The 12522-nt window shown below is 39.2% G+C and overlaps 1 protein-coding gene across 1 annotated transcript in view; it reads right to left on the reverse strand.

Moving 5' to 3' along the window:
* The window catches only part of AGTR1 (angiotensin II receptor type 1), a 52698-nt gene extending 41614 nt beyond the window's left edge, over nt 1-11084 (reverse strand). The window contains exons 1-2 of the mRNA XM_068965877.1: nt 10894-11084; nt 281-362 (exon numbers count right to left, since the gene is read on the reverse strand). The gene's annotated coding sequence lies outside the window, so the exon portion shown is untranslated. The remainder of the gene's footprint in view (nt 1-280; nt 363-10893) is intronic.
* Between the last annotated feature and the right edge of the window lie 1438 nt (nt 11085-12522).

A 12522-nucleotide genomic window follows, 5' to 3' on the forward strand; every position in this document is an offset into this window, starting at 1 on the left:
AAAGCCAAACGATGAAACGGAAGCAATCTTGTAACAAATTCAATAAAGACTTTAAAAATGGTCCACATCAAAAAAAAACCTTAAAAAAATAAATTCATATTATTAATAATATGTATGTTCTTTATATATTGGAAGGAATGGGCTCAGAATGTCATTCTTTTCTACAGCTTCTGTTTCTGTCACCTGACAATAGTGTGTGTGGCTTTTTGTGCTACCTTCACGGTTGACACATTAGCGAAAATTACTACCAGATACAATGTTATAGGTGTAAGCCAGTTACCTGGATGCAGACCTTCTGGAATGGCTTCAATGACTTAGTCAGATAAAACCTGTCATTTTAGATCAGCTTATCATACGTCAATCTGTAAGGAAAAAAAACCAAAAACATTAAGTGATTCACTGAAAAAGGTCAGATTTTTATTTTCTAATTTATAAAATAACATTAACACTACATCTTAAGAATGTTTTCGAATGGAATGAAGCCATCTGTCAACATCAAGCACATATTTTTCCTTATACAGACTTAGGCTCTACTGGGTGACCGTCTGTCAAGGGACCTCGTCCTCTTCCTGACTATAGTCAACATCTTCCCTCATACCCTTGGAGATGAATGCTAGAGAAAGCGAAAAAGAGTTTTGGGGTCAAAAATAATGCAATTTCTAAGGCATTTCTGTAGATATAACTACTAAATATAAGAAACATCCTTATAGATTAGATTTTTACTTGTAAAATAACAAACTTTGATATATGATTATTAGAGTATAACTGCTATACAACATCGTGTTAGTTTCTGCTATACAATGGAGTGAGTAATTTATATATATACATATATCCCCCTCACTCTTGGACCTCCTGCTCACCACCCCTGCCTCCATCCGACCCATCCAGGTCACCACTGAGCAATGAGATGGGCTCCCTATGCCTTATAGCATGGTAGTGTGATTCTGTTTTACACATGGTAGGTAGTGTGATATATAATTCTTTTCATATAAAGCTTCAGTTCAGTTCAGTCACTCAGTCGTGTCCAACGCTTTGCGACCCCATGAACTGCAGCACACCAGGCCTCCCTGTCTATCACCAACTCCCGGAGTCCACCCAAACCCATGCCCATTGAGTCGGTGATGCCTTCCAACCATCTCATCCTCTATCGTCCCCTTCTTCTCCTGCCCTCAGTCTTTCCCAGCATCAGGGTCTTTTCAAATGAGTCAGCTCTTCATATCATGTGGCCAAAGGATTGGAGTTTCAACTTCAACATCAGTCCTTCCAATGAACACCTAGGACTGATCTCCTTTAGGAAGGACTGGTTGGATCTCCTTGCAGTCCAAGGGACTCTCAAGAGTCTTCTCCAGCACCACAGTTCAAAAGCATCCATTCTTCGGTGCTCAGCTTTCTTTACAGTCCAACTCTCACATCCATACGTGACCACTGGAAAAACCATAGCCTTGACTAGATGGACCTTTGTTGGCAAAGTAATGTCTCTGCTTTTGAATATGCTGTCTAGGTTGGTCATAACTTTTCTTCCAAGGAGTAAGTGACTTTTAATTTCATGGCTGCAGTCACCATCTACAGTGATTTTGGAGCCCCCAAAAATAAAGTTAGCCATTGTTTCCACTGTTTCCCCATCTATTTGCCATGAAGTGATGGGACTGGATGCCATGATGTTAGTTTTCTGAATGTTGAGCTTTAAGCCAACTTCTTCACTCTCTTCTTTCACTTTCATCAGGAGGCTTTTTAGTTCCTTTTCACTTTCTGCCATAAGGGTGGTGTCATCTGCATATCTGAGGTCATTGATATTTCTCCCGGCAATCTTGACTCCAGCTTGTGCTTCCTCCAGCCCAGCGTTTCTCATGATGTACTCTACAAGTGTTATTGTGCCATAATTTTGAAAAGAAATCTCCTTAAAAGTTTTTTTCTGTTTTAACTTTTCATAGAAGTAATATATATATATGGTACAAGTGCCTAGTTATGGAAATGTATAAAGTAAAAGTACACATCTCTTAATTCTCTAATTCTCTCTCCAGATCTACTTCCCAGAGATATTTACTAGTAATAGTTTTTTATGTACCCTTTAGAACTTAAAAAAAAGTGGACACATGCATATAAATGTGTATATCCGTGGCTTCTCATTTTATGCATCATATGTTCTGTACTTTGCTTTCCTTTAAAAAAAAAACAGTAATATGGCTTGTAGAACTTTCTACATCAGATACACAAATCTATCTCACTCATTTTGATAGCTATTTAGTATTCTATCCATTGCACTGAAATATGATAATTGATATAATCAGCCCCTAGTGGGCCTTGGGGGCTTTCCAGGTGGCTCAGAGGTAAAGAATTTGCCTGCCAATGCAGAAGACTCAGGAGACGCAGGTTCAGGCTCTGGGTGGAGAAGGTCACCTGGAGGAGGAAATGACAACCCATTCCAATATTCTTGCCTGGGAAATCCCACGGACAGAGGAGCCTGGTGGGCCATAGTCCATGGGGTTACAGAGTCAGACTAAGTGACTCAGCACATATCATGGGCCTTAAGGTTTTTTTTTTTCCTTCTATTTCCCTTTTTTTGGATGTAAAAAAGTCTCAATGATCATATTTATATATATGCATTTTTGTCCTTATAGGATTATACTGGTCGAATAAATTCCAAACATAATTGTCAATATAAATTGTTTATACACTCTAGGTTTTTGGAAGATACTTACAAAATGTCCTCTATAATGGCTATATGGATTTAAGATACCAAAAAATCTGACTTGTATAACATTTTGCATTTTTTTCTCAGTCTGATAAGTGAAAAATATATATTTGTTTTGGTTTACCTTTTTTTTGGTTATGAATGAGGTTGAGCTTCTTTTTGTTTTCTTATTTTTGCAGTTATTTTTCTACTAGTTTGCCTAGTTATGGCCTTCACTCATTTTTCCACTGGGTTCATTGTTTCTCATTTTAAAAAGCTCATGTCGAAAATTGGCATTTTACATGTAATGTGTGGCAAATAGCTTTCCTCTTTTGTGTTTGTATCTGGTGCTTTTTACTACATAACCATTTTAAAATTTTTATGTAGCCAAATTCATCAATATTTTCATTATGGTTTGGGGATTTTTTTAAGTAAGAAATTGTTTCAAGTTAATGAATTACTCAAGAAGATTGTGTAAAGGTTTTTTTTTTTTTTTTTCCTAGCAACAACGTATACGAGTTTTCAAGTTTTACTATCACATTGTGGTACAGGAGCATTTTGGCATTAGAAGAATATATTTTTAACTTATTTTTTGGTGTTTTTTTTGTCATAGCAAAAATTTTCCCATGAGATATTTTTTCCTATAAAATGCCACTCTGGTGTAAAATCTGTGAACTCTTATAGGGCTCTAGTGTACCTTAGGGAAAAAAATAGAGACAAGGTTGACTTGCCAGGATCATTCTCAGAGGGTTAATGGTGGTTGTTTATGATCTGAAATCTAGAGTGAGTTAGAAGGAAAGGAAAAGAAATTCCAAGATAAACAAAAAGTGCGAATGGAGGCTCATGATAGGAAAGTCTGAAAGCACATGCCAAAAAAGAGGAAAGAAAAGTCACGTTTGATCTTAGCCTTGATCTTAATAATCCTCAAAAGCTTTAAAGATTTGTTATATATTTTGTCTAGTGTTTCTTATCTGTTCGTGCAAATATGCAGGCATTTAAAAAATCTCTAAGTGATTTTGCTCTCAAATCAGTGCTAGTGTAACTGAAATGTTTTCATTAGAACACCAATGACCCAAATAAGACATTAATGGCACCTTGACAAGAATCTATCAAAGACACATGCACACACACACACACACACACTCTCTCTCTCTCTCATTGGATTTATGTTTTATACATTGCTGTATTCACTTGTAATTATCTTTCCTTGTCACTAGATATTTAAAAATATATACATATAAAATACACAATGACTGTATAATAGTCCATCATATGGCTTAATGTAATGGGAATTTAAAAGAATAGATTTGTATTTCTCGCAAAAATCCACTCTGTTAACCCAGTATATCAAACGCTAGAACACAGTCAGGAAATTATTACATAGGAATCACATCAGATTATTTTCCATTCCTGATAAAGTGGCAGCAATTAACTGTGTGAAGTTTAAGTGCTGGAAGACATCATGGTGCAAAGCATTTTATGTGAGATGACATCATTTGAATGAAAGGAGAATTCGATGATTAAACCTGGGTTAATGCAACATTCTTGTTCTAGCAGCATACCACGTTATTTATAAGTGTGTAAGATGCATCTGAATTGCATAACAAGAAGAGTTTGGGTCCAAAAGTGAAGAAAAGCATATATGATGATGAAATTGTAAATGGATGAAGTTTAGAAGAAATGCTGTAAGGTTTTTCTTTCTTTTTTTTCTTCAGTTTATTTAGAAAAAAAAAAAAAACTAATGTTGATTAAATTCAGCCACAGGCACAACTATTTGGGGTTAGTGAGATGAGCAGGACTGTTAAGAGTCACAAGAGAATCATTGGTACTTTATCATTGATCAGCACTAAGAAACTCTGCCTGCTAGTATGCAGGATGTCTCCTGGGCACAAGTTCCCTTTTGAGCATTCACCACTTGGCTTTATGGCATCCCTGGGTTGATTTTTGCCCTCATCTATAACTTACAAGTTAGACACTGTACTATTAGTGCTGCCAAAAGTTCTAGATCTAAGCAGCTGGTAACATTCTGTCTCTCAAGGATGTCCCTTTATCACGGAGAAAATCGTGGCTGCTTACTTCTGTTGACATGCCTCTCCTCTCAAACATGATCACAGGGAGCCCAGACTCAACCTCGGTCTTTTGACCCACATCAATGAGCCTCTGTCAAAACAACAGACATTTGACCCAATCCAACTGACAGCTCTCAGAGAGTCTATATGCACTGGGAAAAATGTTTCAGAGACTCATCATTTGAGAAGTCACTGGCTTAAAATAAGGTACCTTTGTTTGCAGACTGACTGATTAGTATTATATTCAACTAAAGTTTTATAGATGCTTATAGATAAATGTGTTTATATTAAAACTATGCTTATAGATAAATATGTATTTATATTAAAAGGTGAAAGAATGATGTATAATTTGAGTTGGAAAGATAAACACTATATATGTAGGATATGGGTTGTAGGAACTTTTTTAAAAAGTTCATCAGAACAGAAAGGTAAAAAAAGATAAATTTCAGGTAAGTTTTGGGAAACTAGAGATATCAAATTTTAAGTTTTAAATTATGAACTATCATAGTTTTCTTACTTGTTTCCCAACTAAAGAAGGAATTCCTAGAATTTCTCATTATTGAAGTTAAAGGTAAGACGATAGGAAAATGTTATAGATCTTGCTTTTTTCTATGAGGAAAACAGGACTTGATTTCCAATTATAACTTTCTAATAATTATCCAATAATTAATTGGTCCAATAATTAACTGGTCTTAAAAAGCAGGCAGCCTAATGTAGAGCAGACAGTGTGGGTAGCAACAAAGAGCACAGAATCAAAATTGTGTTCAAATCTTGACTCTAACAGTTACCAAAATTGGGTACGCTACTTATCACATTATTACTCAGTATCCCAATCTATAAAATGGGGATGAGGCAGTGACTATTATAGAGGGATGTCGTGAGGATTAAATAAAACAGTGTTGAAAGGCTGAACATTGTTTGGCTCATTCAGCCAGTCAGTTCAGTCGCTGTCGCTCAGTCGTGTCCGACTCTTTGCGAGCCCACGAATTGCAGCACTCCAGGCCTCCCTGTCCATCACCAACTCCCGGAGTTCACCCAATAAATGTTAGTTTTGTTAAAAATGTTATTTTATTAAAAAGTCAAGAAAATAGCCTCTAGGTAATCATTTGAGCAAGCCGGAGGTACTGTCACTTGTGCTTTTCTAGCTTTAAAGTCCTTTCGAATCATGTGAAGATCTTGCTAAAATGCAGATTCTGATTCAGTCGGTCCAGGTGGGGTCTGAGAGTCTGAATTTCTAATAAGCTCCCAAGTGATACTCGTGATGCTAGTCTGGGGACCTTGACACCTGAAGTAAATGTGGCGGTTCTCAATAGGGAAGAAATGGGTGCAGGCCCTCTGTCCCCAGGTCTGCCCAAATAAAACTTAATGGGAAAAAAAAAAAAATAGGGAAGAAATGGGGAAAGGAGAAACAGGGGAAGTGCAGACAATACGTACAGATTTAAAGCACTTTCCAGATGATTTTCATATGCTTGCCTTACCTGCTCTGTGATGCCTGAAGAACCTCTGCTTTGATATTTCAACCTTTTATTCTTTTCATAGCTCTTTTTCTTATTCTTTACCTTTCTCTTGCCTTATTTTTTTTAATTTATTTATTTTAATTGGAGCTTCCTTGCCTTAGACTTTTAAAGCTTTAGATTTAAAGCAATTGTATTAATGCTTAGTTATTCCATTAGTAAGACTAAAGCAACACTTTTAAGTCACTTTATTGTAATAGGAAAGGTTTCTAACATTTCCTCAATATAATGTTTTCCACAAATTAAGCCAAAATCAGACAAACAGGCAAGAAAGTGACTTTAATAACAGAATACAAGGCAGTTGGGTGTGGTGCATACTATCAAAGGAGTTAAAACCCCATGGGGAAAGGAAAGTTGTGGTGGTTATTATGGAAGGGGCCAGAATCAAACATGAAACCACATTAGATATTCCACCCAGTCTGAAAGGTAGAAGGAAGAGAGGGTTGTTTTTAAATGGCTTCCTACCCCAGCGGCATTGAGATGACTGGCGAGACCTATATCTAATATGTACTTAGCTTGACCAACATCTCTCTAGGACAGAGACCATTTTAATACTTTAGTGTGTCCTCAGGACCTAAGGTCTCTCAGATCCATTGCATTCCCTCAGTAAGTATCTTCTACTATTGTTGATATATTTCATACATATAATTCTTCCTTTTCCAAGGCAGATAAGAGGAGCTTTGATTAAAATAAGAAATAACTAAAGAAAACTTATAGAGGAAATTAGCAATCATTAACTCTCTTTAAAAGTACAGAATTATATCCATATAACTTTTATTACAGTATATTGTTACAATTATTCTATTTAAAAAGTACAGAACCAAATGTATATATGTCAGTATTCTTACTCTGAAGTTAACTATGTAGCCAAAGTACTTTAATTCATTGATCTAAATGAGATTTTAACATCATCTGATGAAGAACAAAGCAGCTTTGATTATATGAAGAGAATAAGAAATCCCATAAAACTTGACCTAAACTGAATGGTTAATAATGCTATGATTTTAAATATTAAGGGCATGTAGAATTGGTACTTAGACTATGAAAAATAAAGCATACCTATTTCTTACCCATTTTTCCAAGTTGTGTTAGAAAAGTAAATGGGCAACACAATTTAAAATATTCTTGACTATAGGAAGGAAAATCAAATGATAACTGGAAGATTCTAGACACTTCTAGTATATGTGTGTATGTATATATATATATATTCTTTGTTAGTAAAATATTTTGAAAGAAATTTTGGTTTTCATAGTCAAGGAAATTTTTTCCCACAGTGATCATCTGCTATGAAAAGAAAGGATCAAAATCAGATAGAAAACTTTTAATGTTAATACAACCACAGCTAAGATTCACTTGTCATGTTATGATTGTTCTAAACATATATTTTGTTTTCTAATTGTCAAGTTTGTCATTAAAATAACCACCAAACAAAGCATCTGGCAAATTTATAACTCTGTAGATTTTTTTTTTTTTGCTGTGATGTATTTTAGAGCTTTAATAGAATAATAGTAGTAATTTGCCAAATCATTTGCCTATTACCTTAAATCCATACAGATACTTCTAGATTTAAGATGGCTTTGTATATTAAGCCATTGAAAAGCCGATTTTTCACAGCTGAAATTCCTATTGTGATTAAAAATAAAAAATGTAAAATGATAGCTAAATTTAAGCGGGAAATGGAACAAAATTTACTTTTGCTGTGGAAGCTTTAGTGTACTGTTTTAATAGACACTAATGAGAAAAGAAACAAACCGTGTTATCCAATGACTTCAGACAATTTTGAAAGAGAAAATTTATAATCATTTTGAAGAAAATAATAGTACTTTCCAGTAGCGATGTGTTAAGAAGCTGGTTTTTCCAATTTGCTAGATAACAGGGGTAAGTGTTTGGTTACACTTTTTATACTTGGACATTTTGTTGCTCTGGCTCTGTATTTTTTTATTGCCACAGTCTGTCTTCAAAACAGCTTTTAATTTTTTACAACACTTGGATGTACTTCAAACTTCTAACTAAAATTTTTAATTTTTCAGACTGCTCTGAGAGACTCTGGCATTGCTCAGTCATGACTGAGCAGGAAGAGGACTAAGTAAACTAGTGAGCTTGGGGCAAAAGACCGGGAGCCTGCATCAGGCAGCCAAAACATCTAAGTGTGATGGGTCTGGATCTTGGTCCCTGTATCAAATTTGAAAACAAAACACAGCGACTGTCAGCTGCATTAAAAGGACACCGTGAAAGCACAGATAAAACTATAAGAGACGTGAATCATGCATTTTAACTGTGAGTTTCAAACTCCTTTTCGAATGTGTGAATGTGTAACTCAGTCGTGTCCAACTCTTTGAGACCCCATGGACCGTATGTAGCCTGTCAGGGTCCTCTGTCCATGGAATTCTCTATGCAAGAATACTGGAGTGGGTTGCCATGCCCTACTCCAGGGGATCTTCCTGACCCAGGGGTGGAACCTAGGTCCCCTGCATAGCAGGCAGATTCTTTACTATTTGAGCTATCTGAGAAGCTCTCAAGTATTTTACCTGGGCTTTGGGTAAGCTGCAAATTTTCTTTCATTATTTTTCATCTAGCGCAGGACAAGAATTAGTCATAGTATCAACAACAACAACAGTAATAAGCAGCAGCAGCAGCAGAATACCCCCAAATTATATACCAGCACACACACACAACTCTTACTAAAAGTAGGAAAAGAAAAAACAAAGAAGAATCCTGAACAATTCACAAAGTCACAGTTTGAGCACTAAAGCAGAGTAAGAGGGGGATAGCAGAGATTTGTGCTCAGAGCTCCTGGGATGCAGAGAGTTGCCAAAGCAAGAGTGACTGGGAGACACTTTATAAAACTTGTCTCCCTTTGGCTTCAGTGGAAGAAAACCAGCTTTCTTTTGGGTTGGATGATGGGACAGTTGATTCAGTTTAAGATCAAAGAAGAATCGAGCTAGAAATCGAGGCCTCATGATGGACACAAAAAACAAGGAAATTAGGAAGAAAAAAAGGGAGCTGCAATAGAGTAGATAACGGACTAGATATTACTAATCATGAAAACTTTAGCAAAGTGTTGAGATCCAGCAACTTGGGGCCACTCCCTGATCCTTCAGCCAGGCTGTAGAAACTTCCAACTGTAATCTAGGGGATGGACACTTGGACCTAATGATTTTCCAGAGCAGAAAATTTACCAGGAGAGCTATTTAGACAGTTTTGAGGAGCACAAACATGGGCTAAAAGGGTAATTGTTTTAGACTTTATTTTTTAAAGCAATAACTAGGAAACAAAAGGAATCAAGGAATTTTATCACTAGAGGGACCTGAGGTTTGAGTTGTGAAGTAACTCTAACAGCACATGGCCAGTTATGTGGAAGTCTCCATTCCCAGCTCTCTGTGCTTCCTTGCCCCTGCACTGTCTTCCAGATGGGTGTTGGAATCCATCAGTCTCCAGAGAGATTATCCATGTGGTGGGGCCTTGAGAGCTAGGGAAACACTAGCAGGCAACAAGGGAAACAGGCAAGTTTCCTTTAAGGAAGACGTATAAAGGTGTTACAGCTTATGCTAAGGAGAATAAACCTTGGAGACCCAGGGTGGTATAACTTCCAAGAGAATCATGTTGGGGATGACAGCACCTTGAAGAGGAGATAGAGGTTGTTCGAAAAAGTTATAAAACAGAGCGGCGGGGTGCCAGATTTCCTCCCTGCCTCCTTGTTACTCTCATCTAGGAATGACACTAGAAGTAGCCAGGTGGAAAACGTGATCCCAGGGGAAAGTGAGCACCCAAACTTTCACCAAGAAGGCAGGGCTCAAGAGGGCCACTCGTGGGTGTTTGATTCTTAATTAAGCCAACAGCAAAGAAAGATCAGGTAAAGAGGCCCGCAATGTGCTCAATAGCTCAGGGCAGGAGACTCTTCTGGAGACAAAGCATCTGGCATTGTGGGTAGATCAGGCTGGACATTTAAGAGAACTGGAGAATGGGGTGCTAGGTAGAGGGGTGTATGAAGGGAAGGCGTCAGCAAGAGGTTCTGCTCGGTCTTGGAAGCAGAAGAATTTCTCCTAAAATCCCCCTCAGTGACAAACATGCTCTGGCCAGGGCTGTGGGGATTGGCGTGTTCGGAAAAGCTCCGTTTTCCTTCTCCCCAGTTAATTCGATGCGGACTCAGCATCCCGGGCCAAGGACCCAGCGTTATCATTTGAAGAGGGGAGGTGGGGAGGTGAACCTTGCAGGTGCCTGGCAGACTGTGGGGGCGATCAAGTACTGCTTTAAACTGGCACAACTTTTAAAGGTACTTCCGCCTCGAGGAGTAATATGCACAGATCACAGTTTAAAGACACGAGTTAGCTAAAAAGCCTCGGGAAGAAAGTTTCCTTGGTTGCATCCCATCTCTGCAGATGCCTCACTTGTGATCCACAGAGTTTGGTCAAATCAGAATGAAACGTCGGGGGCATGCGGCAAACAAGATCAGACTGCTTCTTCCCACATCTGATTTGGGGAAGGTCCTCCACCTTCCAGTGGGTGCCGGGGGACCTTAGCTCGCTCTAGCCACCGTCTCCAAGAGCCTCCCGGCACCGCGCCCGCAGCTGACACCTTGGCACGAAACTGACACCCCCGCCCCAGCCCCCAAGCTGGCGGGGCAGTCCGCGCCACTCACCCGCGCTCACTCGGGACGCTGCGCCGGCGTCGGGCCGAGCTGGCGGCGCCGGTTCAGGGTGCGCCCTCACTCCCGGGGCTCGCTTGGGTTCCTCCTCATGGATCGCCGTCTCGGGTAGGCAGAGCTGCTAATCGCGCGTCTGCCCGGGCGCTCAGTCGCCTCAGGCCCTTGACTGACTGGCGCTGGAATCGTCCTCTCTGAGGCAGCTCCAAATTTATAGCGAGGGGCGTTGCTGCTTCGAGGGTTCCAGGGGCGAGGCTGTGTTTTGCACTCTCTCCTCCTCCGCCCCGCCCGGGAGACCCTCTCGGCCCAACCCCCTTTCCTCTCCAGATGCTGACGGAAGAGGGATGATGCCACAGCCATCCCCGGTGTCACTTACTAGATCTGCGAGTACCTGGCACTGAACCCGGCATCGGGGGAGGGAGTGGAGAAAGTGGGGAGAGCCGAGGGTGCAGGACCAGCCATTTACACCAAGATCCGGGTTACTCCACTTTTTTCTTTTAAAACTTGGGAAACTTTTAAGGATGAATTAGGGAACTTCTTTTTCTTCCCTGGATGTAGCTCAAACTTTGATAATACCATTGTTGGTTAAAGATCGCTGCCGTAGATTGTAATTTCAGACTTGTTACAAAGTGAAAGGGTGGACATTCATTTCCTTCTATTGGGGTACGTTGTTGGAGTTACATTTTAAAAAATGTAAAAATTTAAAAAAATGATTAAATATTTAAGGAATAATTAATATAAATTCTTTATCGATTCTTCCGAAGAAGATGATCACTTTGCAACTCACGCTATAGGTCAGTATCACCCTTATACCAAAACAAGATGAGACATGAGGAGAAAATCTCCCTGATGAATGTAGATAAAAATCCTCAGCAAAATATTAGCAAATAGATCTAGTTCAGTTCAGTTCAGTCGCTCAGTCGTGTCCGACTCTTTGCGACCCCATGAATCGCAGCACGCCAGGCCTCCCTGTCCATCACCAACTCCCAGAGTTGACTCAGACCCGCTTCCATCGAGTCAGTGATGTCATCCAGCCATCTCATCCTCTGTTGTCCCCTTCTCCTCCTGCCCCCAATCCCTCCCAGCATCAAAGTCTTTTCCAATAGATCTAGTAACATATTAAAAGGATTATACACCATGTCCAAGTGAGATTTATCCGAGGAATGCAAGGTTGCTGGTAAGTCGCTTCAGTTGTGTCCGACTCTGTGCGACCCCATAAGACGGCAGCCCACCAGGCTCCCCCGTCCCTGGGATTCTCCAGGCAAGAGTACTGGAGTGGGTTGCCATTTCCTTCTCCAATGCATGAAAGTGAAAAGTGAAAGTGAAGTCGCTCAGTCGTGTCTGACCCTCAGCGACCCCATGGACTGCAGCCTTCCAGGCTACTCCGTCCAGAGGTTTTCCAGGCAAGATTACTGGAGGGGGGTGCCATTGCCTTCTCTGGAATGCAAGGTTAGTTTATCAAAAATCAATTGTTATAATATACCATATCAATAGAATAAAGGATAAAAGCCACAAGATAATCCTAATAAATTAAAAAGCATTTGACAAAATCTAACACTTTTTATGATAAAATCATTCAGCAAACTAGAATAGAAAATAATTTCTTCAGACTATGAAATCTATTTG

Source organism: Capricornis sumatraensis, chromosome 1, assembly GCF_032405125.1.
Source record: "Capricornis sumatraensis isolate serow.1 chromosome 1, serow.2, whole genome shotgun sequence".
In the NCBI taxonomy this organism is placed as follows: Eukaryota; Metazoa; Chordata; class Mammalia; order Artiodactyla; family Bovidae; genus Capricornis; species Capricornis sumatraensis.